This window comes from Glycine max, chromosome 2, assembly GCF_000004515.6.
Source record: "Glycine max cultivar Williams 82 chromosome 2, Glycine_max_v4.0, whole genome shotgun sequence".
NCBI lineage: Eukaryota > Viridiplantae > Streptophyta > Magnoliopsida > Fabales > Fabaceae > Glycine > Glycine max.
The window spans coordinates 9,190,144-9,205,269 of record NC_016089.4 but is presented as its reverse complement, the minus strand read 5'-3'; the positions used below and the strand labels follow the sequence as shown (position 1 = coordinate 9,205,269).

Genomic DNA, 15,126 nt, shown 5'->3' with positions numbered 1-15,126 from the left:
AGTGTCTGCCATTAAAAGAGCACCTAATTAGACTCCCCATGATGAAGAATGCATGTTTTCCAGACTCGACTATATAACTAAAAAATAAATAAACTGCACACTACTTTTTTTATAAAAAAAAATTACAATTCAGTAATGTGACTACTAAACATTCTATAAACCTAGTTACTTAAATTGGGACTTCTGATTTTTTTAAGACTAGTATTTCTTATTCAAGTCTAACAAATTTAAAATCATGAAATCACTTACCCAATTGTTTTTTTGTTTTATTAAACTCAAGTTAAATTATTGTTGCTAAAATAAATAAATACTTTTTGGTTTAGTGTCTTCTTCTAAGTTTTATTTGTTTCTATAAAATGTTTTTGTTAAATCAAGTTGGTCATTTCATCAATTTACTCTACTAACTTGACCAACTTGGTCATATTGATAAACTTTAAGAAATGTTTTGATCGAATGAGTATTTGTCATGTCATCAAAATTACGTCACTACTTACTAATATGATATTGGTAGAGAGAATAGAGAGAGGACCCTATGATTTCTAAGTTGCAGAGAAACGACAGAAAAAAAAAAGGGGGAGCTTCAATTAGTACACAAATAATTGAGGAAACAGTAAAACGAAACAATGAAAGAGAAAAAAGGGTGAAATAAAGAAAAAGCAAAGGGTTGCAGAGAACAACATAGGTAGTTGTTGGGTGAGGAAAATAACAACATTAATTGAACTAAAAGCTATCTTTTTATTGGCTCAGCTTCAACAGGGCTTCATGCATTATTATTCGGTTTCTTTTTATGAGTGAAGAACATGGCCTATTGAAAGCTGAGAAAAATATAGAATGACACTGGTTTCATTCATTGGCTAGGAGTTAAACTAAGAATTCAACAAAGGAGGGTAAAACAGTTGCATAACGCAGAGGAAGTTAGGGAATGCCTTCACGAGACACGAGTGTCTCGGATGTTTTGGGACACTGAGGTATCTTTCTTTTTGAGGATACGTCGCTCTAGAGGACAGATGAAGATACAGATTTCACTATGGGGCTCTTCTCTTCTCATCGACTTTTGAATTTGATTCTACCAAGGTACTCCATCCTTTTACTTTTGTTAATTAATTAGTTTGCAATGTGAATCCCAACACCATAATGTAGCTCTCTTTTAATTTTTATATTCCATTATTATAATGTTGTTTTTATTTTGCTCACCATGCCTCCTCCAGATGCATGTTTTTTTGTCATGTAATGCATATTTCCACTAGGCGTTTTTCTTGTGTCTTGAAAAACTGTGTATGTGACTGGGTTTTTCTTCGGTAGGCTTCACTTCTTCAATGTTCCCACTTGCACTAATATTATTCAAAGACCCAAGTAGTAGTAGCATTTGCATTTCCCTCATGTACCCAATGGGTAGAGCCATCAGGTGGTTGAAGGGGTTGTTTGGGACAAGGACAGACAGAGAGCGCAAAGAAAATTCAAATCACTCAAACAGAGATTCCCGAGGTCTAAGATTGCTAGACCACTGATTAAAATGAATGGAGAAATCCTTCTCTAAATTTCTCAGCCAAGTCCAGATTAAGAAAGCTGCGTCATCCATGACTTTGTTGCTGTCAAAAGGAACACTAGAACTAACTTATTCCTCTGTTGCCATATTGTCCAGGTCATCGCCAACCACCACCATCTCCACCTATTTGCACATACTAATGATTGTTTCCTCTTTAAAACTATTATTTATTAAATTTAAATAGCTTAATATTGTTCAGCATATTATGTGTAATTGTTCTAACTTATGCCTCAAAACTCCACCATCGAGTTAATCACAAATTGAAGTTTCTACTGCCAACTATGCTAAGTTCATTTCCAATTCCTATCCTTCTACTTTATCACTAAGCATTGTAGCCGAATTTATCTTTTTATGTTATTTCTTCCTTTATGCACATAGTCCCTATCATGGACATTACAGAATACCTAAGCCATTTCAACTATAAACATATATATTTACTACATAGGTTTTCATTTTTTATGATCTGTTTGTGGTTATACCAGAAATGAAGGCACTTATATATCTCTGGTATATTACCTGACATATACTAACACCATTACAAACCGACAGAATTACTCTAATCGCTACAAACTGACAAAATTACTTAAACTATGCCCTGCTTCATTTTCCTTTCTGCTACCTAGGGCTGCCAATTGGAGTTAATCCAAGAAGAAAGGTGGTGTGGGAATCTATAATCAGAAAATTAGAGGCTAGGTTGAATAAATCGAACTAGAGAAGCATTTCGATGGCTGGCAGAATTACTCTAATCAATGTTGTCCTAACAGCATTGCCTGTGTTCAATTTGTCTTTTTTTCAGGGCCCCTACAACACTGATTAATAGGCTAACTGCCATTTAAAGGAAATTTCTTTGGGGTGGTAGCTTTGAAGGGAAGAAGATAGCTTTGGTAGCTTGGAGACAGGTGTCTGCCTCTAGAGATTTGGGAGGTTTGGGGATCAAAGACATTAAGGTCCTCAACAATGCTCTCCTAATTAAATGGAAATGGTTGATGTTTCACCAATCCAGGTTTTGACACTACATTTTTTCTTTTAATGTGTGTTATTTGCAAAATTAGGGACCTCATCTCATTGAAGAAAATACAATAAATGATTAATCATAATGTTTAAGAGCTTTCAAATTTCAGGCTGACATAGTGGAACAAATTCGAACAACTAGACTCTTCAAACACGTCACAAGGTGGTTGGATTCTGAAAGTTCATGTTGTAATACTTTAGCAAACCTTGGTGACAAAGACATGTTACCAGCACTTGCTGCCAGTGTTTGTTGCCAAGCAGCAGATCTTTTGACTGTTTGTGGTAGCCAAAGCATCTGAAGCTGTAGCCTTAGGGAAGCTGAAAACTCTTACTGAGAGTACCATGAGAGAAAGAGCTTTAACAACACAGCATAGTTCCATGATCACTATCTCAAAATTTGAGTATGAGTATCTAACAAATCATGCAGCCTCAGTAGAAGAAATTGCTGATAAAAAGTAGCAGCAGCTGAGGCATGGATTGAAGCTCTCAAGGCCAGCGAGAAGGAAATACTGATGGAAACAAAAATAGCTCAAAGAGAACTCAAAGAATCAAAATTGGAGCAAGAGCTGGAGGTTTACACCAAAGAGAAGATGCTTTCAAGAAAAGTTAGTAGTAATGAGGAGCTTGACAATTGGCCAAGAAAACGCGAGAACACTTCATCCAAGAACTTCATAGTTTAATTGCCAAGAGAAAAGTTAATGATTTTAAGTTTTAATTTGATAATTTATTTATTTTAATTTAATTTTCTAACTTAGACTTATATATCTCAATTGTCTTGCCATTGAAATACTATTAAATTTCATCATTTATTTGATAGAGTCGATCTCATAATTTTTTTTTGAATAATCCCACTAAATATTTAGTTGATTTACCTTTTATTATCTTTTTTCCTTTTCTTCCTATTAGTAAAAACTAAAAACAAAGTTGTGTAAAAGAAAGAGGATGAAAGGTGTGGTGCATAAAACCCCAAACTCAAATATCTTTTCCCCCCTTTCCATCATTATTGAAATTGAAACTGTTCTAAACTAGAGTTAAGGTTCAATTTGTAGTATAGAACACCTGAGTCCAAAAAAAGGCATAACCAACTCATGTAGCAAAGTATTGACCAAGGTCAACACCCACTCGGGTGTACGGCTCCTATAATATTAATATATCTGGATGCATGTAAATTGGAAGACACACAACCATGAATTGAATCCAGATACACACTACATAGGTGAACAATGAATTATCCTTCAAAAAGCAACTACAAAATATAAAATATACACTACATATTTAAGAAACAACATACACTATCAGCCTTGTTTACTTTGTGAATTGCTTATCGATATCCTTTAGTAGGGGATTTCTTCATTTTCACTAGAACACTCACAGTTCGGACGAATATATGAACAAGGTTCGGAGATTTTATGAGCTCTTTATCAAAATAGCATCATAATTAAGGCCTAACTTCCCTATTATTCATACTAATCAATATCTTTTTAATTGTCAGCTTATGTTTCAAGATAGCATGACATCACAATTGCAATTCTCACCAGCAAAATCATCAGCACAACAAAGCATACAAAAATATGAAGGAAATGTATCTTCATCACCTCGTACCTCGATCAAGTCGTACCTCGGTATATGCAAAATTACGTCTAGCAAGTCCAGCAAAGCGACTGATGACGTAGCAAACAAACCTCGTACCTCGATTAGCTGACCACTAAAACCCAATCAAATGTATCTTCTAGCTATAGAGTTCCTGGGAAACAAAAGATTAGAAGGATCTTAGATTACTAATTGTATGATACAAGTATTATGGAGTATCATAGACACAATATGCATATTTTACACTTAGGTGGCACCAACCAATTTTTAGTTTACAATTACACGAACCCCAGAAAAAGGTGAAGTCCCATAACTACCGCTTACACAAACTAATAATGATCAATTTGAAGCGACATATGATACACTCACACCCCACACACGCCAAAGACAACTGCTATTGTTTTTTTTTTAATATGTTATTGGTATGAAATTATTTCCACTAAAAATAATGATAAATATTTACCGAAGATCATAAGTCCACCAAAGATAATTATTTTTCTTTTAATATAATTTATTTCATACTCAAAGATTAATTACAAATCAAATCTTAAATAACTTGATTAAAAAACATAAAATCACAACTACTTATGTGAATAATGGTTAGTTTTCAACTGTGGTACTTAACCTTAGTGTAATTTTTAATTTTTTTTCCTTGCATCAATATTTGAATACTAACGTTAAAATAAAAATAAAGAAGTTGAAGATTAGTTGATGAAGTTTCATTTCGTGTCAATGTTAAGACACATTTTCTCTTTATTTGTCACATTTTGCAAAATATAGACGGTATGTCTCCCTAAAGACAAAGGAGGATTAGGAATAAAGGATATCACCAAGTTTAACCTTGCATTGCTTGCCAAATGGAAATGGAATTTATTCCATCACAATGGTGAGCTATGGGCAAGGATTCTAGAATCAAAGTATGGCGGTTGGAGGGGTCTTGATGTAGCAACAAGAGACAATAATGTCTCCTTGTGGTGGGAAGATCTCAAATTAGCTCTTCATAATCCCCAATATGAGACTGCACTGCAGGGAGGGATAGCATGGAAGGCGAGGAATGGAGAGAAAATCAAGTTTTGGGAGGACAAATGGAACCATAGTGATACATCATTTCTAGCAAAATACCCCAGATTATATGTGATCTTATGCCAACAAAACAAGACTATACAGGAAATGGGAAAACAGGCTAATATTGGGTGGGAGTGGAACTTTAAATGGAGAAGAAATCTGTTTGATAGTGAGATTGGTATGGCTGATTGTTTCTTAAACGATGTTGCTGGCAGTTGCATTCAGCCTCACAGAAAAGATGAGTGGATTTGGACATTAGAACCTAGCGGCCAATATTCAGCCAGCAGTGCCTATAAAGTGCTCACAGTAGAGGAAATTGAAAGGGAGGATGCGCGGGTGTATGAGGAATTATGGAAGATATGAATTCCACCTAAAATAGCAATCTTCGCATGGAGGCTAATAAAAGAAAGATTGCAAACAAAGTCAAACTTGAGGAGGAAGCACATCTATTCTTTCAATGTGACAGAATCATCCCGCTATGATGGGAATCCATGTCATGGGTCAACATCAATGGTGTTCTTCCACAGAAACCGTGGCAGACTTTCTCCCATCATGTGATCTGTTTGCCTAATCGAATTTGCGCTCATAGATGGAGGTGTTGGTGGCTGGCCTTCACATGGTCAGTGTGGCAGCATCGGAATAAAATAATATTCTCAAATGACACTTTTGATGGTAACAAGGTGATGGAGGATGCTATTTTCACACTTTGGACATGGCTGAAGAGTTTTGAGAAGGATTTCGCAATCCCATATACTTATTGGGCATCTAACATCTCAACAGCCTTTGTCTCTTCAGGGGGGTAGAAAATATAGGAAGTGGGAGCAACTTGTCACTGTATTTCCCTGCCTCTGCAGCTAATGGTTCCTTTCGAGACTGCTCTTAGTATGATTTTGGAACCATGATGATTGCAGTTTATTTACATGTATTGTTTGACAATGACATCACCTCAGCGACTAACTTTCTCAGAGATATTGCATAAAAGAAAGTACAACAACAGGTTTCAGATGCTTGGGAGTGGTCTGGAGATCCAGCGGGACAATATTCAACACACAACGCATACAATTTGATAAGAGAATAAGTAGGAGATGGCAGTCAGGAGGAGTGCTTCGAGAAATTATGGAGGATAAGGATTCCAGCTAGGTTTGTGGTGTTTGCGTGGAGATTAATAAGAGACAGACTGCCGACAAGACAAAACTTACAGAGAAGACAAATACAACTCACAGATACAATATGTCCTCTCTGCAGAACCCAAGAAGAGGATGCATCCCATCTTTTCTTTCACTGCAGTAAAGTACAACCCATTTGGTGGGAAACCATGTCATGGCTGCAAATTAAGGGTGCTTTTCCATTAAGCCCAAAGCAGCATTTCCTTCAACATTTGGGTGTTCAAGCTGTTGGTGTAAGGAATAATAGATGGCAATGCTGGTGGTTAGCTTTAACTTGGTCCATATGGAAACTTAGAAACAGTATAGTGTTCTCTAATGCAAATTTTAATGCTAATAAATTGTTTGAAGAAGCAATATTCCTCCTATGGTCTTGGCTTAGGAGTTTTGAGAAGGATTTCACAGTGCATTTTAATCAATGGTCAAGTAATTTTCCACAATGTTTTATGTATCAGCAGGGGATTGCATAGTTATGAGCTCTATACATGTAAATTCATATGCATATTGTATCCATAGCTTGGTTCCCCCTCAGAATATTAATGTCTGACTGTGGAACCATATATATGGACTCTTTTTGTATTTTAAGTACCTCTGGTACTTCTTTCAATATATAATATATTATCTTTGCTAATAAAAAAATATTATCTTTGCCGATAAAAAAAAATACTAACAAATAAATGTTGAATCAACCTCACACGCATACATACACTCGCAGAAGCGACATATTCTAGCACGGACTCACAACATGATCATAAAGCAACAACAGGGGTGTCGTGAGCAACAAGAAACAACAATAGTAGAACTGCCAAGGTTGAAAACTACTAGAACACGGTTCATGTGTGTAGAAGTAGGAAGTCGTAGAAGAAAAACAAAACAGAACAGAAGATGAGGGAAGAAAACCCATTCTCAATCACTCAAGCACTTTGGAAAAGTCATGGACTATTGTGGGAAAAAAGTGATAGAACCGGTGTCATTGAAATGCATATGGCATGAAGGGTGGGGTTAATAAATCAAGCTTTATCAAAAAAGAACATTTATGAACTAAGGACCATAACAGTGTGCCTTTGAGATAGAGAAGCATCTACATAGCCTTTATGAAAGTGTATATATTCATTCATATATAGAAAGCCACACACACAAAAGGATGTATCATACACACTAAAATTTTCAACCGCATTGCCAACTTCTCCTAACAGTGGACCTAGTAGTTAGTTAAGTGGCTATTGATTAGCCCACCACGGCAATAAAATGCTACTTTATCTTCCATAAAAAAAACCATTACAAACTGACAAGTATGTACCTAAACCAAGTTGAAGAAAGTATGTACCTAAACCAAGTCGAAGAAATCAGCAAAATTGTGGGACCTAACAAAACTAAAACGGAAAAAGTCTTCTACTAATTTCAGTATGGTACTGCCAGACTGGGTGTTACGAAGCAATGAACCAGAATTGAAGAATAGAACAAAGACAGAAAGAAAAACAGTGGATCTGAACAAAATAAGGGGAGAATTCTCCAATTCTGGTTTACAATTCTAATAATTAATAATGCCCTCTAGATGGAGGAAAGCAGTACTCTAGATGGAAGTGTTGGTGGGTGGCCCTTACATGGCCTATTTGGCAGCACATAAATCAAAATGTTTTCCTAGATGCGCCTTTTAATGGAAGCAAGCTACTGGAAGACGCAATATTTCTAGTCTGGTCATGGCTTAGAGGGTTTGAGAAAGATTTTGCTGACTCATATAACTACTGGTCTAGTAATCTACCAATAGCTTTTTGTATATAGGATAAGAATGTTGGGTATTACACGGTAGTAATATATCAGATCTACAGTCTGGATCATCACATTAGTGGATCCAGCAACATACCCACCATTAATATTGTATTTATAGTACCTCTGGTACTTTCATAGATTTATAATATATTATATTTTGGCTGATAAAAAAAAATAATGCCCTCTAACTAATTCTATAACCATTGTAACTATTTTTCTCCAGGGCACATATAATTGAATCTATGTTACAATTTTCCCTAAAATAGGCTTACTCCTGCTTATGCCACATCATGTTTATGCTATGGTAACTTAATGCGTGCAGACACCACACTATAAGTTATATATCAAACAAGTTTATATGGAAGGCATTTGGAAAATTTGTGACATACCAAACAAATGCCCCAAACTCCAAAATAATTGCAAGAAGTGTCAGTAACTTGTTATGAACTTGCTTAATGCAAAATAATGAGATAGTGAGCTAAATTACTCACAATAACAGGATCCTTATCACTAGTTATCTCTACTGGTGCTTCAAGCAGTCTATAGATTTAATAGAGACAAACTTCAACATGTTTCCTAGCTAAACTACAAATGAAAAAGAGACCAAGCTTACCTCGAACCCAAACAGTGACAATGGCAGTGAGATCTAACAAAATGGCACGAAACTTTAAGCTTTCCTCGTACCTCAATCAGCAATACTACAACTGAAGACGTATTATTATTATTGTTATTATTATTATTATTATTATTATTATTATTATTATTATTATTATTATTATTATTATTATTATTATTATTATCATCAATAAAACATGAAAACCCACAAAAACTTAGCATACACGAAGTTGACCTACGTACCTCGCGGAGAAAGCTTTGAGCTTTGAGCACCCACGAGTGTTTCAACACCCTAGTACCAACAGTGTATGTAGGGTTTTCTTCGAGCCACACTTCCAAGAGCAGTGTAGGGGGTTCTGTGGGTTCGAGCGAGGGGTTTCCGACAGTATTGAAAACAATGTGGGACAGTGTGGGAGAATGTGGGTGTCAAGGGAGCTGTTTCCAGCAGATTTCAGGCGGGAGGAGAAAAAGAAGAGCGATTTCAGGCAGGCAGACAAAGAGAATAGGGAGGGCAAGGTTTTCGAACGTGCGCAGGTTGTGAAATGTCAAGTTTTAACTTATAAACATAACAACATCGGTTTTTTATGGATAACCGATGTTAACTGAATATAGTTAACATCGGTTTTGTAAAAACCAATGTTAACATCAAATAGATTACATCTGTTTTTTAACAAACCGATGTTAAAATCAACTCCTTAACATCGGCTTTCTCAAAATCGATGTTAACTCTATGAAGTTAACATCAGTTTTGCCAAAATCGATGTTACCATATTCATCTTAACATCATGTTAACATCGGTTTTTTAAATAACCGATGTTAACATGAAGTAGTTAACATCGATTTTGCTAAAATCGATGTTAAGTAACTCCATTTAATTACAAAAATGTCACCGCGCTTTCGTTAACATCGGTTTTAGCAATAACCGATGTTAATATAGCGATGTAGAAAACCTTTTTTTTTAGTAGTGCTTCATCATTGAGAGGGAAACAATTTGGATCACTAACTAAGGTCCTTAAATGACCGCTCAATGATGAAGGAGGCAGGGATGCAGAGACTACCAAGAGGTTTGCCTAGAAGTGGCCACCCTTGAAAGAGTGCATAATAGCCCACTGATCCAGTGCTCTTGTGCCGAAGATGAACGGGACTAAGTGATCTGCTGAAGTTGTGGGATGTAAAAATGAATCGGTGAGGGAGCTTTCCGCCTTAGAGGGAAGGACTTGCAAGAGTAGTGCTGGATGAAGTGGAAGTGAGAATGCCGACTTAAATAACGCAAATGTTAGTGAGACTCCAATGCCATGAAAACCCATGAGTTCCTTTGCAAGATTCGTCCATGAAGCTCTATAATTTTTACAATATTTTTTAAACTATAAATGATATGTATTAACTTTTTATTCCTTTAAAATATTTTTACAAAAATTTAATGCTAATTTAATTTAATTCAAATTTACAATCTTTATATAATATATCAAAATGAGAATATTTTTAAAATAAACAAAATATTAATATTATTGCAATCTTAATCTTAAATGATCTAAATTAAAATATAATTTTTATACTTAATTATAAATATGCTTTCAAAATAGATCTAATCGATTATAAAAACAAGTAATTGATTAATTTTCCTAAATCTCCTTTGTTTTGCAATTCCATAAACTAGTTAGTCGAATAATTCATTTTCAATTTGAGAATTTTAGTTTCCGTTGTGCTGAATAGATAATCGATTATCATGTTTAGCAATCAATTATAGATTTAGACAGATAGCTCCTCTTCGTTTCCTAGAGCTAGGTAATTGATTATCCTTAACTGTAGAACTTTTTTTCTTCTGAAACTAACTTGAGCAATCAATTACCAAATGAAACAATCAATCAATTCGATGTTGCTAGCCATGTTTCAAGTAGATGTAAGTTCTTAAGAAACTTAGAGACAAAGAATTATTCATCTACTTCACAACTGATCAAACACTAAACATGTAAAAGATAAAAAATAATATTGAAGCACACACATGCTTAGACTAAAAACAATCAATACAAACGTCTTAGCTATTAAACCATGTCAGACATTGTAAAATTATTAAACCAAAACTAAACTAGGAGCTTCATTGTAAAAAGGTTCAATTAAGTTCTTTATTTTTTTAAATGAGTTTAATTTGATCTCATTTTTCTTCCATTATCTCCGAATATTTTAAAAAATGAGATCAAATTAAATTAATTTTAAAAATAAAGATCCAATTGATTATATTATTAAGAGAAATAAGAATTATAAATCTAGGTCGTCAATTATATATTATTGCAATAAAATGTGTTTATCTAAACTATTTTTACTTTTTCTTATTTAAAAAAAATTACATTAAATTTTATTATTAACTCAATAAAAATATTCAAACATAGATAAATTCACTTCAAAATCAATTATGCAAATTTTCACCCCAAACACACATGAGTAGAATGATTTTTACTTACACGCAGATTTACATAATATTACAATAATAAAGCCTAAACTTAAGAACTCAAAAAGTACTCAAAATTCTCACCATTAAGTGGATCTTAATAATTTACCAAGCATATGATTGAAACATAATTGATTTGACTACTAAAAAAATTCAAGAAATAGCTACAAAGAAAAGGGAACAAAATGTACATTTTAATTCTAAATTTGTACCTAAAACTTTTCCGTATGCGGATGCGAAGCCAAACTTCATTCAATTTTTCTTGGCGCTTCGCAGTAATCATTTCCCCAATTAAAGCAAATAGAGAGCCGAATGAATGAAAAACCTGTCACACACATATAGGTAAGAAAAACAAAATCGATTTGTACAATGAAAAGTTTTTCTGGCCTTATTTGCCAATTTCACATCTTTGCAGGACTAACAGTACAAGCATAATTATTACCGTATGCAGCTAGTTCAGAATAGCATATGCCATTACAAATATGTAGTACCAAAGTTTAGAGACAGAAAGATCGACATAGACGTAGTCATGACATCAGAAAATATGTATAAAAAATCAATATAATTAATGTAGTGTGTCGTTACACTGATCGTGCATATATTACCGTTTGCACAAATATATGGTTGAATCCAACTACATGTGTCTAGTTCATGATGGGTTGCTAAGATTTGAGAGAAAATAAAGTTTGTTGAAAAATGGAATGCCAAATAGAGCAGTTTAACATACATCAAATGTACATTTGATATATATGATCATTGGATTCATTGAGATTTAGGGGAATGTGTATATATATGTTCTGGTAAGATACACACTTAATGTTATTAGCTAGCTATATGTAGTGTGCCAAAAATTATTGAATGAAAAGCGTAAATGGAAAAGAATATTTAGTTTTGACAATACCACGTTCCCATAGCTTAAGATCTAAATAGATAGTACTGGAATTAACTAATTGAAGTTTAGATTAGTTCTGGATTGAAATGTTGCACCGAATGAAGGCCATAAAAATCATAACATAACCCTCTTTTACTATACTTGACACCAACCGTTCATAGCCCATCTTTAAACCATCCAATATAAGTAACACATTGCAAATATTAATAACTTTAATTTGTTTCTAGAACAATTCTCTTTCTCTATTAGGCAAGCAACGCAATTGAACAAACTAGTCCACATCCTTAACTTCGAAACCACCAGAGCACTTTTTACCTACACACTTCTTTCACTAATTAACCCAAGTCACCCCTAGAACCTTGTTGTCCACCCCGTAAGAAATTACATTGAAGAGAAGTTACTTTTCCGAGCATGAACGTCACTTTTCCGAGCATAGTCATGGTCACCATGACCACAACTGTCTTGATCTTGGGAGCCAATTGACAGCCGAAGAGCAAGATTTGAAATTTGAAGTTGCCACTCAAGGACCACGATCGTCATCATGCAAGCACGACCGTTGGTGGTCTACGAAGTTAGATATTTTTAAGTTATCATAAACAGGGAACAAAAGCCCTCTTTTACTTTGTTTAAAAAATAGAGGTTTATGAGAGAGTGACGACTGTGAGAGGAATTAAGGTATGACAAGAACGTGAGGAATATGATGAGGGTCCTAACTTGTAAAGTTTTTACTTTTTTTTTTGTTCTTTTACGCTTTGATTGTAAAGTTTGTATCTTCCTGTGTTTATGACTAATTACTTTTGTTAGGGTTGTGATATAAACTGAGCAGGTAATCTTTTTTTGCTATTTTCATTGAATTTCTGGTCTTCCCTTCTATCAATTGAATTATTTGATTGCTTTGTCTGTTTTAGGAACCGATCAATCCTAATTTTAGTCATTTATCTGGTATTGACCATTTACTTTCAATTGATCAAACTTGTTTGGTAAATTTTTAATCGGATTAATCATATTTAATCATCCTCTCTAGTATTTATCATGAGACTTTTATTTGTATGTATTTTGTGTTTTGTTATTGAATAATTTTTTTTATTTTTTAGGTTTTTCAAGAGTGTGATTATTTGTTAAATTTGGCTCCACGTGTGGGAAATGAGCATGAGTTTGTGGTTGTCATTCATAAGTGAAAAGTAAGTAAAAAAAAAACACGTTATATTGGATTGTGAAAAAGTGTGAAAGAAGTACAAACACTCCAAAGACAAGTTAGTATGCAACTCTACTAGAATAAAATGTGGGTGCACTACTAAAAAAATGTGTTTTTACAATGTAGATTCGACGACGGTCCTAGTAAAACCGTCTTAAAAATGAATGTGGTGGCAATTTGGTAAATAAAAGGTTATGAACGAAGAATTTGACGACGGTTTTGATTATAACCGTCTTAGAATACCATGTATTGTGGCATATTTGTAATTTAGTCCAACTAATTTAAGACGATTTTTTAATAGTACCGCTGTTGAGTGAAAGCATAAGTTTTAATTTGGACTTCACCCTCATGCCCTACAGGCCTACCTCTAGCGACCCTAACCCGTCTTTCTCCTTATTCCCTTCCTCCCTTCGCCACCACCCTTTCATCTCCTCGCCGTCGCACTTCTCCCTCCGCCGCCTCCTCTCTATACAATCTTGCAACTCCCAGCACAGGATCATGCGGGAGAAAGCATGGAAGAGAGGAAATCAGATGATGTGGTGCACGGGGACTCATCCTCCTCCTTGAGAAGCAGTGAGCCGGGTTCAGTCAAGTCAAAGGCATGGCTGTTTTTGAGAGAGTGCGATGAGGCGACAGTGAGTTTCTATGACGATGACGATGGTGAACCAAAGCGGGTGAAGGCGAAGGTGTGCTTTGAGGACCGAGTCGATCTGAATCGGGACATGGCGCAGGCGATCCGGTTGGTTCGAGCCACCATTGAAGATCTCTCCACCATCGATGTGGCAGAAGCATTATTGAGCTCAAAGCCACCCTCGACGATATCTCCATCAAGAGCACCATAGGGTCGAAGTAGCACCATGACTTGAAGACTCTGTTGAGTGGAGCAATGACCAACTTGTACACGTGCCTTGATGGCTTTGCGTATAGCAAAGGGCGTGTGAGGGACAAAATCGAGAAGAAGCTGCTTCAAAGATCGCATCACGTGAGCAACTCGTTGGCCATGCTGAACAAAGTGCCACGAGTGAAGAAATTAACAACTTCTTCAGAATCTGATGAGGTGTTTCCAGAATATGGAAAGATGCAAAAGGGGTTCCCTTTGTGAGTGCCATCCAAAAACCTATTTAAATATTCTGTGTGAATTTTCAATATCTTTGTAATCATTTTAGAATCTTTATGCCAGTAACTTATGGAGAACTACATCAAAGGAGAAGAGAAAATTGGAGTGCCTGCAGAAGCCATTATATAATTCAATTTGTCGAGTGGCAAAAGTTCATCGTCAGGTTGTAATTTTATTCTTACTTTCCAGCTTTAACCTTTTATTTTGATGGCTAATTTTGGAAAAATAAAATTAGACAAGATAGTCACTGTTTATTGTTTGGATATGGAGGAGGAAATAAAGAGTGGGAAGTGGAGGTAAGATTAATGTGGGTCTGACCCCCTATTTTTTATTCTCCAAGAATTTGTGGAAAACATTAAGAGAAAGCTAATTTGTAGAAAAATGTTTTCACCTTTGCTCTTTCATTCCTTATACTTTCATTAGATTTTAATGCAAGGAAATAAAGTCATATTTTCCTTTTCTTTATTTCCCTTGTTTCATCTGATTTTATTTTACATTCAAGTGAAAAGTTGAGAAGTATGTTTATTCTTTGATAAAGCTTGGTGTTATAACAGTAGCCCAGTATATTCTTTATTTCTAAGTAGGTTTGCAAATATATTAAAGGCATTTTAAAGCCTGGAATGTTGATGACTTCGTAAGCTAATATCAGAGGATGCTCTTTAAATTGGTAACACTATACTATGGTTTTCTGCTTTTCCCTTTTGTTAAGTGGTTTC

The 15,126-nt window shown here is 34.9% G+C and overlaps 1 long non-coding RNA gene across 1 annotated transcript; it reads left to right on the top strand.

The window, feature by feature from the left end:
• Window positions 1-675: 675 nt before the first annotated feature.
• On the top strand, window positions 676-3,307 carry LOC121173998 (uncharacterized). Its single transcript, XR_005889609.1, has 3 exons — window positions 676-1,074; window positions 2,343-2,549; window positions 2,668-3,307. It is a non-coding gene; the product is annotated as an uncharacterized lncRNA (long non-coding RNA).
• Window positions 3,308-15,126: the final 11,819 nt, after the last annotated feature.